Below are 13861 nucleotides of genomic sequence, written 5' to 3'. Positions count from 1 at the left end.
GTATTACTGTCCACTATTGTACATCATAAGGCAACCATTCTGGCGCTCTGTCAAATACATATGTGAGTGTGTATATACTTGTATAATGGTCCGGTGGCCTCATTACGGAATAAGCAACATCAACAAGATAATACTTATCATGGGCGGATACAGCTTTTTGAAAAGGGTGTGGGGTGTGTGTGGGGGTGCACAATTAAGATCTATTTATTGTCTTTGGTGGAAATGTATATAGAAATAAAGATTTTTTTCGAAATAAAAAGGGGGCACGCACTCCCCCCCCCCCCCCCCTTCCCTCCTCTGTATCCGCCCTGTCTATTATCCCGAAGGAAATTTGGGTTACGTACACAAGCACACGGTATGAGCTTTGTGAAAAACATGCACAAGAAAATAAGAACATTACAAGAGTAATTAACATGATATGTGACACCAGCAAATATATGCTCAACAATTATTTAACACACAACGTATTTTAAGACCTAGTTCTAGCTGGCATGGATTAACTCTGGGTTCTGTTCTCCCCATCGGCAATCGTAGTCAGCAGCCAGAAGGAAGAAGTTGATACTCCGAAAGTAAAACATGCGAGTTATCGCTTAACGTGTTATTATCCCCCGCCCAACAAAGTTGATGGGGGGTATAGAAACGGGCTCCGCCCGTCCGTCCGTCACGTTTTGTTTCCGAAGCATAACTCAGAAACCGTTCAATATTCTTTCATGAAACTTTGCAGGTCTGTCAAGTACATGTCATCTTCCCGAGGCAAGAGAAACGTGGAAACTGGACTTTTATAGTCAGTTAACTCCCTTGCCTTGGGAAGATGAGTACATGCTGAACTGGTGCCTTTTGCTAGTAAGAAATTTTAGAAATTTTTATATTTTACGTTTCCATGGCAACAAGATGGACTTAGGTTCTGTGAGGGTAGGGTTCGTTTCCGGAGCATAACTCATAAATCGTTCAAAATATTTTCATCAAACTTTGCAGGTCTGTCAGGTAAATGCTGAACTGGTGCCTTTTGCTAGTTAGAAATTTTAGAATTTTTTATTTTTTACGTTTCCATGGCAGCAAGATGGACTTAGGTTCCAAACTCTTTTTTTATTTTTACAATTTCCATGACAAGTTTAAACTCGGTTAAAAAAGGTTATGGTTTGTTTAGATTTAATTATGTCATAAATTCTGCAACAGTGGCGGGGGATATAGCCACGTTAGTGGCAAACTCTTGTTTTCTTTAAAAACTATTTGCTGTTCAACAATACTGCCGATGTCTGGAAGAGAGATGGCAATTTCGTCGTGTTACAGAGTTTGAGTGAGTGAATGAGTATTGTTTTACACCGCCTTTAGCAATATTCCAGCAATTTCATGGTGGGGGACACCAGAAATAGGCTTCACACATTGTTCCTATTTGGGAATTCCAACCCGAGGTTGCGAAGTTAAATTAAGTTAAAAATATTTAAAATAAACATGGTGACCGTAGAGTCGATTTTGGAAATGTCTTACGGCAAGCATGGGCTGCTGAATACCTACCTACCCCGGATCTTCACGAGGGAGACAAGCATGGGTTGCTGAATACCCATCTACCCCGGATCTTCACGGGGGGAGACAAGCATGGGCTGCTGAACACCTATCTACCCCGGATCTTCAAGGGGGAGACAAGCATGGGCTGCTGAACACCTACCTACCCCGGATCTTCACGGGGGGAGACAAGCATGGGCTGCTGAACACCTATCTACCCCGGATCTTCAAGGGGGAGACAAGCATGGGCTGCTGAACACCTATCTACCCCGGATCTTCACTGGGGGAGACAAGCATGGGCTGCTGAACACCTATCTACCCCGGATCTTCAAGGGGGAGACAAGCATGGGCTGCTGAACACCTATCTACCCCGGATCTTCACGGGGGGAGACAAGCATGGGCTGCTGAACACCTATCTACCCCGGATCTTCACGGGGGAGACAAGCATGGGCTGCTGAACACCTATCTACCCCGGATCTTCACGGGGGAGACAAGCATGGGCTGCTGAACACCTATCTACCCCGGATCTTCAAGGGGGAGACAAGCATGGGCTGCTGAACACCTATCTACCCCGGATCTTCAAGGGGGAGACAAGCATGGGCTGCTGAACACCTATCTACCCCGGATCTTCAAGGGGGAGACAAGCATGGGCTGCTGAACATCTATCTACCCCGGATCTTCACGGGGGGAGACAAGCATGGGCTGCTGAACACCTATCTACCCCGGATCTTCACGGGGGAGACAAGCATGGGCTGCTGAACACCTATCTACCCCGGATCTTCACGGGGTGAGACAAGCATGGGCTGCTGAACACCTATCTACCCCGGATCTTCAAGGGGGAGACAAGCATGGGCTGCTGAACACCTATCTACCCCGGATCTTCACGGGGGGAGACACGCATGGGTTGCTGAACACCTATCTACCCCGGATCTTCACGGGGGGAGACAAGCATGGGCTGCTGAACACCTATCTACCCCGGATCTTCACGTGGGGAGACAAGCATGGGCTGCTGAACACCTATCTACCCCGGATCTTCACGGGGGAGACAAGCATGGGCTGCTGAATACCTATCTACCCCGGATCTTCACGAGGGAGACAAGCATGGGTTGCTGAATACCTATCTACCCGGATCTTCATGTGGGGGGACAAGCATGGGCTGCTGAATACCTATCTACCCCGATCTTCACGTGGGGAGACAAGCATTGGTTGCTGAATACCTATTCTACCCCGGGGCTTCACGGGTCCAAGATCATTGCGTCAAACATACATACACTCTCCAAAAAAAGAAACGCACAGGTAGATTTTTAGTAAATTTATTGTACCTAATAAAGTCGATATATTGAATTTAATACCATATATACAAATATGCAGTCTCCGTAGCTGTGGGATAGCGATGACGTATGTGGAACAGTCGAATGTAACGATCCTACGCAGGGGTGGTAACTCTTGGTCGGCCGGTTCTCGGACGGTCTGCAGTGGAATTGAACTGTGTGTATCGGTCACAAAGGCGGCAAATGGTGCTGTGGTGGACGTTGAAGTGGCGTGCAACTGAATACTGCGATTCCCCTCTTTGGATACGTCCAATGGCGATGTTCCGATCGGCAGCACTGAGTCTCGGCATTTTCGAACTTGAAAAATGTTGACAATTGAATGACAAAGTATTGGCATATACTTGCCTTTTCATACCCACTACCAAGAGTTACGAATGCCATAACTTGCACGTGCATTTTGCTTTACTGTTTTCCTCCATGACATTTTTGAACAAGTGTGAAAACAATGCCGTTTAAGACATTGCAAATCAACAATGGCTGCGTTTTGACGCACCGTTTGTCGAATATCAGGCCACCAACATTTTCCAATAACATATATCCAATTTATATACCGGATTTTTTTGTAGTCAGGTTCAATAAAGTACATACTACCTGTGCGTTTATTTTTTGAAGAGTGTATGTATACGTGTATGTATATGTATTCCTAAGTGTCGTGTAGCCGTAGCCTCGTTTAGATGCAGTTTCCATCAGCTTGGGTGAGTGAGTTGGGTTTAACGCCGTTTTTAACAGTATTGCAGTTATATCACGGCGTGTCAGCTTAATGTGGGAGGAAAGCCCGAAGTGATGCAGGTCTCGGACGTTTACCACTTCGGTGAAACCCACGAGCACGGGTATGGTGCTGGCAAACCTAGAAACATAAACGGGACGAACCGGGATTCGAACCCACAATCATAGGTTTCTGGTGTGCCCAAGGGACACAACTCTGCACAGCGAATCGCGGCGCCTTAGGCGAATGAGCCACCCGTCCCCCCACGCTTAAGCCACTCAAGCGAACATGTAAGTTAGCTATATATGTTCTTAATTTTAAGAATACTATTTTAATCAAACTATTAACGATAAATAAATATGGTGGCTTAAAAGTCTTCCACAGAAGAAGTTTTAACAATTAGCACAAAGAAGTCGGCGCAAGGATTATTTCACGTGGGCCGGTGAAACCCGTTCTCTACTGTGGCTATCGATCGACAGAACCAGCGGAATAATTACTGATGACAGTCAAAAGTAGGACGAAGCATATTAGCGTGATCGTACCATTTCTTTGGCACAGCGGGAAATGGTAAAGGTCCCAGACGTGAATGTATACAGCATAGGTAATTAACCACCGAGACACACCGCCTGATTCCGCCTGATTCCGCCTGATTCACAACCTAGCCAACGACAATACGGGTTATACAATTGTCTGGTTTACAGTGTTCAACGTCGTAGTCTTTCAAACAGCTGTCTTCAATATTTTTTCATCAAACTTTGCAGGTCTGTCAGGTACATGCTGAACTGGTGCCTTTTGCTATTTAGAAATTTTAATTTTTTTAATTTTTTACGTTTCCATGGCAGCAAGATGGATTTAGGTTCCAAACTCTTCCTTTTTTTACAATTTCCATGACAAGTTTCACCTCGGTTAAAAAAGGTTAGGGTTTATTTAGATTTAATTATGTCATAAATTCTGCAACAGGGGCGGGGGATATAGCCACGTTAGTTGCAAACTCTTGTTTTCTTTAAAAAACTATTTGCTTATAAATACACACCGCCTGATTCCGCCTGATTCCGCCTGATTCACAACCTAGCCAACGACAATACGGGTTATACAATTGTCTGGTTTACAGTGTTCAACGTCGTAGTCTTTCAAACAGCTTTCTTGAGTTTAACTCAAATTTGATCAACCTGTGTGATATAAACAAATTATATATATTTTTTCTTATAATTTTTTATGGCATTTAACCGCCAAATCCTGCCTGCCGTAAAAGGCGGCTATGCTTGTCGTAAAAGGCGACTAACGGGATCGGGTGGTCAGGCTCGGGTGGTCAGGCTCGCTGACATGGTTGATGCATGTCATCGTATCCCAATTGCGTGGATCGATGCTCATGATGTCAATCACTGGATTTACTGATCCAGACTCGATTATGTAAATACCACTCTCATATAGCTGGAATATTACTGAGTGCGATGTTAAACAACAAACAAACAATCAAACAAACATGATATTTTTCAAAACAGAAAATATTTTGTATTTTTATCTCATTACTCCATATGGAGTAGCCATGTACGTATATTGCCATTACCAGTGTTGTACTGTACAGGGGTGAGACTCAACTAATCTATCCATCCGTCCATCCATCCGTCCATTTAAGTCATGTTCGGGGATTTAACAGTGTCAGACGGAAAGACAATATTGGAGAACCCGGTGACCCTGAACTACCGACTGAAGCAGACCTATAATATCCCCATACGGTAAAATACCACCCATGGCTGATCCATTCGTGACTACTCGTGTCATTTCGGAACATGCCTTACATGTTACGGAAAAGGCCGAATGGTGACGAATGATAACGATCGTGACAGATTTCTTATGATTATGAAAATGCTTTTTTTGTCGTTTGGCAGCAATGGAGTTGTAATACTGAAAGCCACATACTGACTAATCCGTCCCATATCGGACAGCATGGCACTTTTGAGACATGTCCTTATGATTGTCAGGAATGAGGTGAACATTTTTATATGAGCAACATTTTTAATGGGTTCAATACTGTCAGGAAACAATGTTCTGTAATGAGTGAGTGAGTGAGTTTGGTTTTATGCCGCTTTCACGGCAGAGAACATCAGAAACGGGCTTCACACATTGGCGTGACGAGCGAAGTTTTGTACTGAAATAGTCACGTGGACGAGAGAAACTCGTGACTCCAGGTGAACTATGGATTCCTCTCTCGTACGAGTGAGCTGTTCATATATTTAATTGAACCAGGAGACTGTTACAATTACATTTTGTTGCTAGAAAAGTAGTTTTATAAGAATTAAGACAGGGCATGGAAGTCATTATTTGGTCCTGAGTTCCCAGTAGTATAAGAGCGATTAGGCGAGACGAGAACTGTGTTTTTTAGCGTCGCATCCTTCGCACAGCGTTGATTCAAAACGAGGCGAGGTGGTGAAGTGGTCCAGGTTATCACAGTGAGTGAGCAAGTGTGTGAGTGAGTGATATGTTTTGTGAGTTGGATATGCTTTCGCCGTTTTTAGCAATACATAAGCAACATCATCGCGGGGGACACCAGATCTAGAAATGGGCTCCATTGATTTGGCGTGACGATAGAACGCTTTAACCACTGGGTCACCCCATCGCGCACCCTCCCCCCCCCCCCCCCCAATCCCACACATACCACCCACCCATTCTATCATTATGCAGCTCCCTGCCCGCAACATGTAAATACCATGCAGCCAAGCTCAAGTCAATGACAATTAGACAGTGCAGAGTTATGCCCCGTTATTGTTGCAGGTGCTGCATTCACAATCTATACACTCAAGCCATACGATACTGTTTTTTCCTTGCAGAATACTGTTCGTCCTTTGTTTATTAAATGTAATGAAAACAAATAGCAGCACAGTACAAATAGCAAGGAATGGTTTGAAGGGCAATGCTTACGAAGGTAATATAGGTAGAATACGTCTTCAGCAACCAATGCTTGCCGTAAAAGGTGACTATGCTTGTCATAAAAGGCGACTAACGGGATCGGGTGGTCAGGCTCGCTAACTTGGTTGATGCATGTCATCGATCCCAATTGCGTGGATCGATGCTCGTGATATTAATCACTGGATTGTCTGTTCCAGACTCGATTATTTACAGACCGCCGTCATATAGCTGGAATATTGCTGAGTGGGGCGTTAAACAACAAACCAACTAACCAACTAACTTCTGTTGTACAGAACGGCTTTACATAGTTGGACTATTAGTGAGGGTCGTTAAACAACACACAAAGAAACCAACGGTTTATGTCTCTTTACATTCATGTGTTCTGTGGATACAGAATGAATTTTAATGAATTTATGTTCTCACTGTCTGGGTGGAGTGTTCTAGGTTGTGATTATTGCCTCTCGGCCATTGTATATCTCCTTCTAAAATAGTCCATCGAGACATCGATATCCCATTAGACATGTGTTCCGCTTCGGGGAGGGTTTTTTCCCTGGACAAGTGGCAGCACTCGGTAGCTGTGTAAAGAAGTATTTGGACCCCCATGGTAGAAGTACCCCAGGTACTTTTTCTGTACATAGTATTTGCACCACGTTAGGGATAAATGGACACCCCTCTTCAGGGACTAGCATATTAGCTTTGGTGGACATATATTTGGTGGAAATTGCTACAACTAACTGCAAATACAGTCAATGCCCCTCCCCAAACCTCACCCACACACCTCCAATCCAACAAACACACCTCCCCGAACCAAATTAAAGCCTAATGTCCCGTGTTAGCTCATATTTCATAATTGTTCGATCAAGTCGTTCCTCCAAATTGTGTAAACGGGGCTGAATAGCGCAGTTATGAGGGAGTTCGATTTCGGACCTGAAAGTTTCAGGTTCGAATCCCGATAGGGAAATAGCGCTCCTTCCATTGTTTTCCCGGGTATCCGTTTCACTTTCGGGTGAAGTACTACTCTGTGGTTGGGAGGCTAGCCATGTACGACCCAAAAATAATATATATATGTCATTTCAGTTTTACATATATAGTGGGTATGATTTTAACCTTTAGTGTGTTTTTGTTTTGCATCCACGGATGATTTTACATTAGAAGCCCTTTGTCTGGCAAATATCACTTAATCTTTTTGTCAAAAATAATAATTTAATCATGTTTGTTAATAGTGTCTGATTCTAATCTAACTGATGAAATCTTGGAAAATAAATACAGTAAGACCGCCAAAAAAGATGTTTCTAATCATTTTGATATTTTCGAAATGGCACGGTTTCCCTGCTTTGCTTTTTAACGTGTTTTATGACCATATTTTGGTGAACATGGCCTTGTTTAAAAATTGCAAATAAAACAAATAACTAGGGATACTTAAATTACAGTGAATATTTATAAATACAGGCAATAACACTCTAACTGAAGCCTCAAAAGCGGTAAATATGAATTTCTGAGTTCCAATATTATTACCAGGTAACTCCAAATTCTGAAACGGAAGAAAACATTGACCCGCTGGGTTTGAAATAACCTACGATAAGAAACATTACTGTAATGTTTTGGGATCCGTGAAAATTCCGGGGTAGAATAGGTCTTCAGCAACCCATGCTTGCCGTAAAAGGCGACTATGTTTGTCGTAAAAGGCGACTAACGGGATCGGGTGGTCAGGCTCGCTGACTTGGTTGATACATGTCATCGATTCCAGTTGCGTGGATCGATGCTCATGATATTAATCACTGGATTGTCTGGTCCAGACTCGATTATTTACAGACCGCCGTCATATAGCTGGAATACTGCTGAGTGCGGCGTTAAACAACAAACCAACCAACCAACCAACTTTAATGTTTTTGGCCTAAAATATGTAAGCGTTTGACGCTAACAAATGCAACAGATTTTATAATTAGTAGTAATTTGTTAACGATGTTCACATGTTTTTTTCAAACAAACAGTTCCGTTTGTGCACGAGCATTTCGTACTTGTTGGTCATCAAAGACTTTTCCGCTCTTTGATCACAGCCGCCAGCACGAGTTTTCCGGCCTTCTTCACTTTCCCACCCTCCCTTACCTCCACCCCCACCCGTTATTGCTCAGCTATTTATTGCGACGTTACTCTAACCACACAGGAACTCAATGATAGCGTGTATAACATAATATATTCGTATAGAAAAAAATCACACCCCTCTATATACATAGAGACAAGGATTGACACCCGCCATCTTGGTTCTTATTCAAGAATTCGCACTCGGATCGAATCACAGCTCGATATCGCATGAAATATGAATGTCACTTATTTCAACCTATTTTTTTCTATACGAACATTATCATGTTATACACGCTATCATCGAGTTCCTGTGTCTAACCACATCCATTCCGATCAAAATGGAACAAGAGGAATATGTCCGGATTTTTCGCTACCTGAAAGAAGGTGTATATCCCACAAAACAAAAGACTGAAAAGCGTAATTTTCGAAAAAAGTGTAAAAAGTATATGATAGTATCTGATGCACTCCACTACCAACACAAGAAATGGGGTTCGCTAAGAGTCGTACAAAAGTCGGAGAAGAATGATTCTACACAGATAACTTTGGTCACTGTCGGTATACCGTCAATGATTGCAAAGACCTCGGATGTCGTACCTTGACATATAAAGTCAAAGTCTGACTTCTTCCCAAGGCAAGAGAGTTAACTGACTATAAAAGTCCAGTTTCCACCCTTGCCGAACATGGCTGGAATTACTGGGCTCGATCGTAGCGCCACCAGTGGCTATTGCCAGTTTTGTCCCTTCCAAAATGTAACTCCATAATACCAGCCTAGTTAGGCAAGGGTGGAAACTGGACTTTTATAGTTAGTTAACTCTCTTGCCTCGGGAAGATGATATCTCCATACTTTATTTTGCATAACCAGCTGATAACCTTCAATAAAAACTATAAAAAAAACTAAACTAAAGTAAATGAATATCTTTCTTTGTATACTGTGTCTTGGTTTTCTCAAATCACATTTTCAGAATATTGGGCTCCATAAATAAAATAAATGTTTATCTGGCACATTTTAAAGTGAGCAGGGAGGTAGGACTTTATCTTTAGTATATATTCAGAAAAAGTTGACGAGGGCGGAAGACATTTTAATATTTTTGGTTACCAAGAACAAATTTTGCTTTTTTTTCAGAAAAATGCATCTTGGCTTTAAAAATTTACATAAACAAGTGTTCAATTTATGGATAATATAGTCAATCTAAATGATGCGGGAAAATGAAACCATATTCGATTATGGTGATAAAAATGACTAATGCGCAAGGTTTTAAGAGGCGCGCCGATCCCCCGAGAAACATTTTTCTTTTTTTAATTAGCCTTGTTATTATAAGCACCGGGTAACAGTACCGATAAATAGTTTAAAACTATGTATTTCTTTGTCTTCAACTTCAAAGAATCACGACTCTTTCCGTTTCTTTTATCTGCTATGATTACCATGTTTAGTAACATTTGTTTTGTTACGTTTACATGGCAACAAGTTGGACTCGGGTTCTGTAAGAGTAGGATTCGCTTAATTGATTTACAATTAGATATTATTCTTACCACACTTTGCATGTCTGTCAGGCATGTACTTAACTGATGACATTTGCTAATTAGGAATTTTAGAATTTTCTTTAAGGGTTGATTCATAATAGGAGCATAATTTATAAACCATTGGAGATTTACTTACCAAACGTTGTATGTGTGTTAGTCACGGACTGAACGGGTTCCTTTTGCTGTTAGGGTACTTTTAAAAAGTTCATCATTTACGTTTCTGTAGCCAAAAGTTGGACTTGAGTTCTGTTGAAGGTGCTTTTCGTTTCCAGGGCATAACTTAAAAAAAGTTCAATAATGTCTCATGAAACTCTGCATATCTATCACACACATGCAGAACTAGTTTATTTTGCTAATTGTTCTCCAATTTCTGTGACAAGTTTTTCGGTTAAAAAACATGTTGGGTTTGTTTATATCTAATTATGTCATAAATTCTGCAACTGGGGCGCGCGATATAGCCACGTCAGTGGCAAACCCTTCTTTTATCTATTCTTTATTCAGAAACAAGAAAAGTCTTTTATTTTGAAATTCAATCATGTCCGTTGTATAATCGGTCATAATCTGGCAGTCGCTGTGTATGAACCGAAATATTGCTGAGTGAAACGTGAAACTATGTTTGGAACCTTTCAATTTCATTTGCATGGTTTGTACATGTTTATTATCAAACCATACTACAAAGAATATTCTTTCAAGTTTAAAATATCCAACATATTTAAAATGAGTAACTGTTTCCTATGTCATTATATATGTTTTATAATCGATAACAACCTCTGGCGCGGGAGGCAATTTGAACATCGTCATTGCGTCAGGCTATTCAGACGTCATTGAAACATATCGGTTATCTATGTTACGAATGTCTACGAGCAAGGTAATTTGAATAGCATCAGTCTATTGTACAGACTTAATTCGGTTTCAAATGTTGCTATTTAGGAAAGGCTTTCTGTTTAGGAAAGGCTGACAGTATCTGAAAAGGAAGCCTCTAAAATATGCCTTTTCCTATTATTAAGTAAATATGTGCGATTAAAAATTTGAGATTAGCTACGATTAAGATTTTTCATGATCCTGGCGCCTGATTTGCTTGACTACTTCACCGTCGTGCATGAAAATATCAATTCGAACATCATTCGGAAGCAGATTTTGAATTTCAAGCAGAACAGAAAATTCATATCAAATAAATGTTGGGATATTTTTTATGTGACAATAGATTAAAACAGAAATCAAGGTAAAATAAAGCTGAAGCTTTAAATCAAGAATTTGTAAGGAGGTTGCGTAAAATTTGCCATGAAGTTGTGCGCACTGTGACGTCACATTCCACATATACAACTGGATGGCGTTTTTACTTTGGAATTATGCGACTTCACAATGACAGCTATGACGTCACAACTGAGTACGCGTTAGGCGAATCGCAATGGGGTGAGGGGTGTGTAATTTCACGTTATGTTATGTTCATTTATCTTTAGTCTTTTAGATTGTTGGGCGTTTTGATACAAGCCGAATTTAAAATAAGCTAGGTTAATTACACCATATATCAGAATTTCCAAGTCATGAAGGTAGTATGTGTATAGCCCGTGATTAGTTTGAAATTTCTACATACGCACTACTCATTTCCTTTCGATAGTTCGTGTTCATAGCGTCGTGGTAGAATGATGATAAACCTACTGTTTCCTTTTTTAATTCATAGGTATTCTATCGTTGATTCGGAACCAAGCGTTCGGTTCCAAATGAAAGTATCAGGTTTCGAATCTCCGATCGAAATATTTTAATTGAAAAAAATCAAGTGATATCGACTCCTTTGATCTAGTTCTTCAGCCGAAGCATCTTTGAATCCATTTTAAAATCGAGCTAATATTTTCTAATTAAAAGGAATGCCCATGAGGATGCTAGATTTCAAACTAAAATTATACACTCTTCTTAACGAGTGCTAAGTAATATTTTATTCTCTCTACAGATGGCACAAACTCACGCAGCGTTATTACTGGAAAGGCGCCTATAAGGACACTGAGCTGTTTATTTCGAGATGTGACCCATGTCAGCGACATGCTTCCCTCAGAAAGGATAAACTCCCATTGCATCCCATTAAAGTGAAAGACACTCCATTGGTACAGATTGGCATGGATCTTGTCGGCCCCCTCAAAGAGACCCAAAAAGGTAAACAAATACTAAGAGTATATTCTTTGTCCGTATTAAACAATTAAGTCTCGCATGAGTAGCCTCTACATGATTCACCAGAAGCCTAAAATCTGAAGTTCCACACACAACGAGGACAGAATACGGTGCTGCAGCATACCAACCTACTAGTACCACGTAGATTTTACAGTTGCTCATGCAGGCTTTCTTCTTGTAATAAATCTGGCTACCGCGATATTATTCTTTTGAACTCCCTCAGATATAAACCCTTATGACAGCTGCATGTTAAATCTACATTTTTATCTCCCCGACATATAATGATGGGGGGATAAAGCCATCAGTATGTCCGTCTGTCCGTCTCTCTGTCCGAAATCATTTTTTTTAACGAAACTTGGGGAATGTAATATTTAGGTACTGAAGTGGTGCCTTTTGCTATTTTGGAATTTTTCGATTTTATTTTTCAGTTTCCATGGAAATATGTTGGACATAGACTTGAGATGGGTGTGGTTTTGTTTCCGGAGTGTAACTACAAACCTGTGCAATAACATTTCGCCAAACTTTGCACAGTTATCAAAAAGATAGAAAACTGGTGCCTTTTGATATTTTGGAATTTTTAGAATTTTGCTTTTTCCGTTTTTATGGAAACAAGTTGGACACAACTTGATTGGGGTGGGGTTCGTTTCCGTTGTAGAATTCAAAACGTATGTAATATTATTTCACGAAACTTTGCACAATTTTCAAATAGATAAAGAACTTGTGCCTTTTGCTATTTTGGAATTTTTCAGGTCATTTTTCAGTTTCCATGGAAATATGTTGGACATAGACTTGAGTGGGGTGTGGTTTGTTTCCGGAGTGTAACTACAAACCTGTGCAATATCATTTCGCCAAACTTTGCACAGTTATCAAATAGATAGAAAACTGGTGCCTTTTGATATTTTGGAATTTTTAGAATGTTTGCTTTTTCCGTTTTTATGGAAACAAGTTGGACAAAACTTGATTGGGGTGGGGTTCGTTTCCGGTGTAGAATTCAAAACGTATGTAATATTACTTCACGAAACTTTGCACAATTATCAAATAGATAAAGAACTCGTGCCTTTTGCTATTTTGGAATTTTTCAGGTCACTTTTTCAGTTTTCATGGAAATATGTTGGATATAGACTCAAGTGGTCTTTTGTTGTTGTCTGAGTAGAAATTGCAAACTGTGTAGTCATTTTGATTATGAAACTTTCTACAGATATCAACTGGATGGTCGGCTAGTAACTTTTGCTTTTTTGGGTTTAAGTAGACCTTTATATTTTTCCGTTTTCATGGAAACATTTGGGGTTGGGGTTTGGTTGCTAATAACCATGTAACAGCAGTATTTATTGAAATTCAAAAGAATAAAGGGCATAATTGAGATCAGTCGGTTATTGGGTGTCAAATAATATGCCGGGGATATATGAAACATGGTTTTATATTATATATTAATCCTGTGTTATATTTAAACATGTCTGATATGTATGAAACATATTATTTTGCATTTTCATTCAACCTAATTATTTATTTCAGGCATTTCAAGTATATTGTTGTCATCACGGAATATCTGACCAAATGGTCTGAAGCAAAAGCAGTGGAGAACAACTATCGCAGACATTCTCACACGCTTCATATGTAAATTTGGGGTTCCAGAGACGCTTATTACAGA

This window comes from Haliotis rufescens, unplaced genomic scaffold (genome assembly GCF_023055435.1).
Source record: "Haliotis rufescens isolate VD_foot unplaced genomic scaffold, xgHalRufe1.0.p SCAF_18, whole genome shotgun sequence".
NCBI classification, from domain to species: domain Eukaryota; kingdom Metazoa; phylum Mollusca; class Gastropoda; order Lepetellida; family Haliotidae; genus Haliotis; species Haliotis rufescens.
This window is presented reverse-complemented; position numbering follows the sequence as displayed.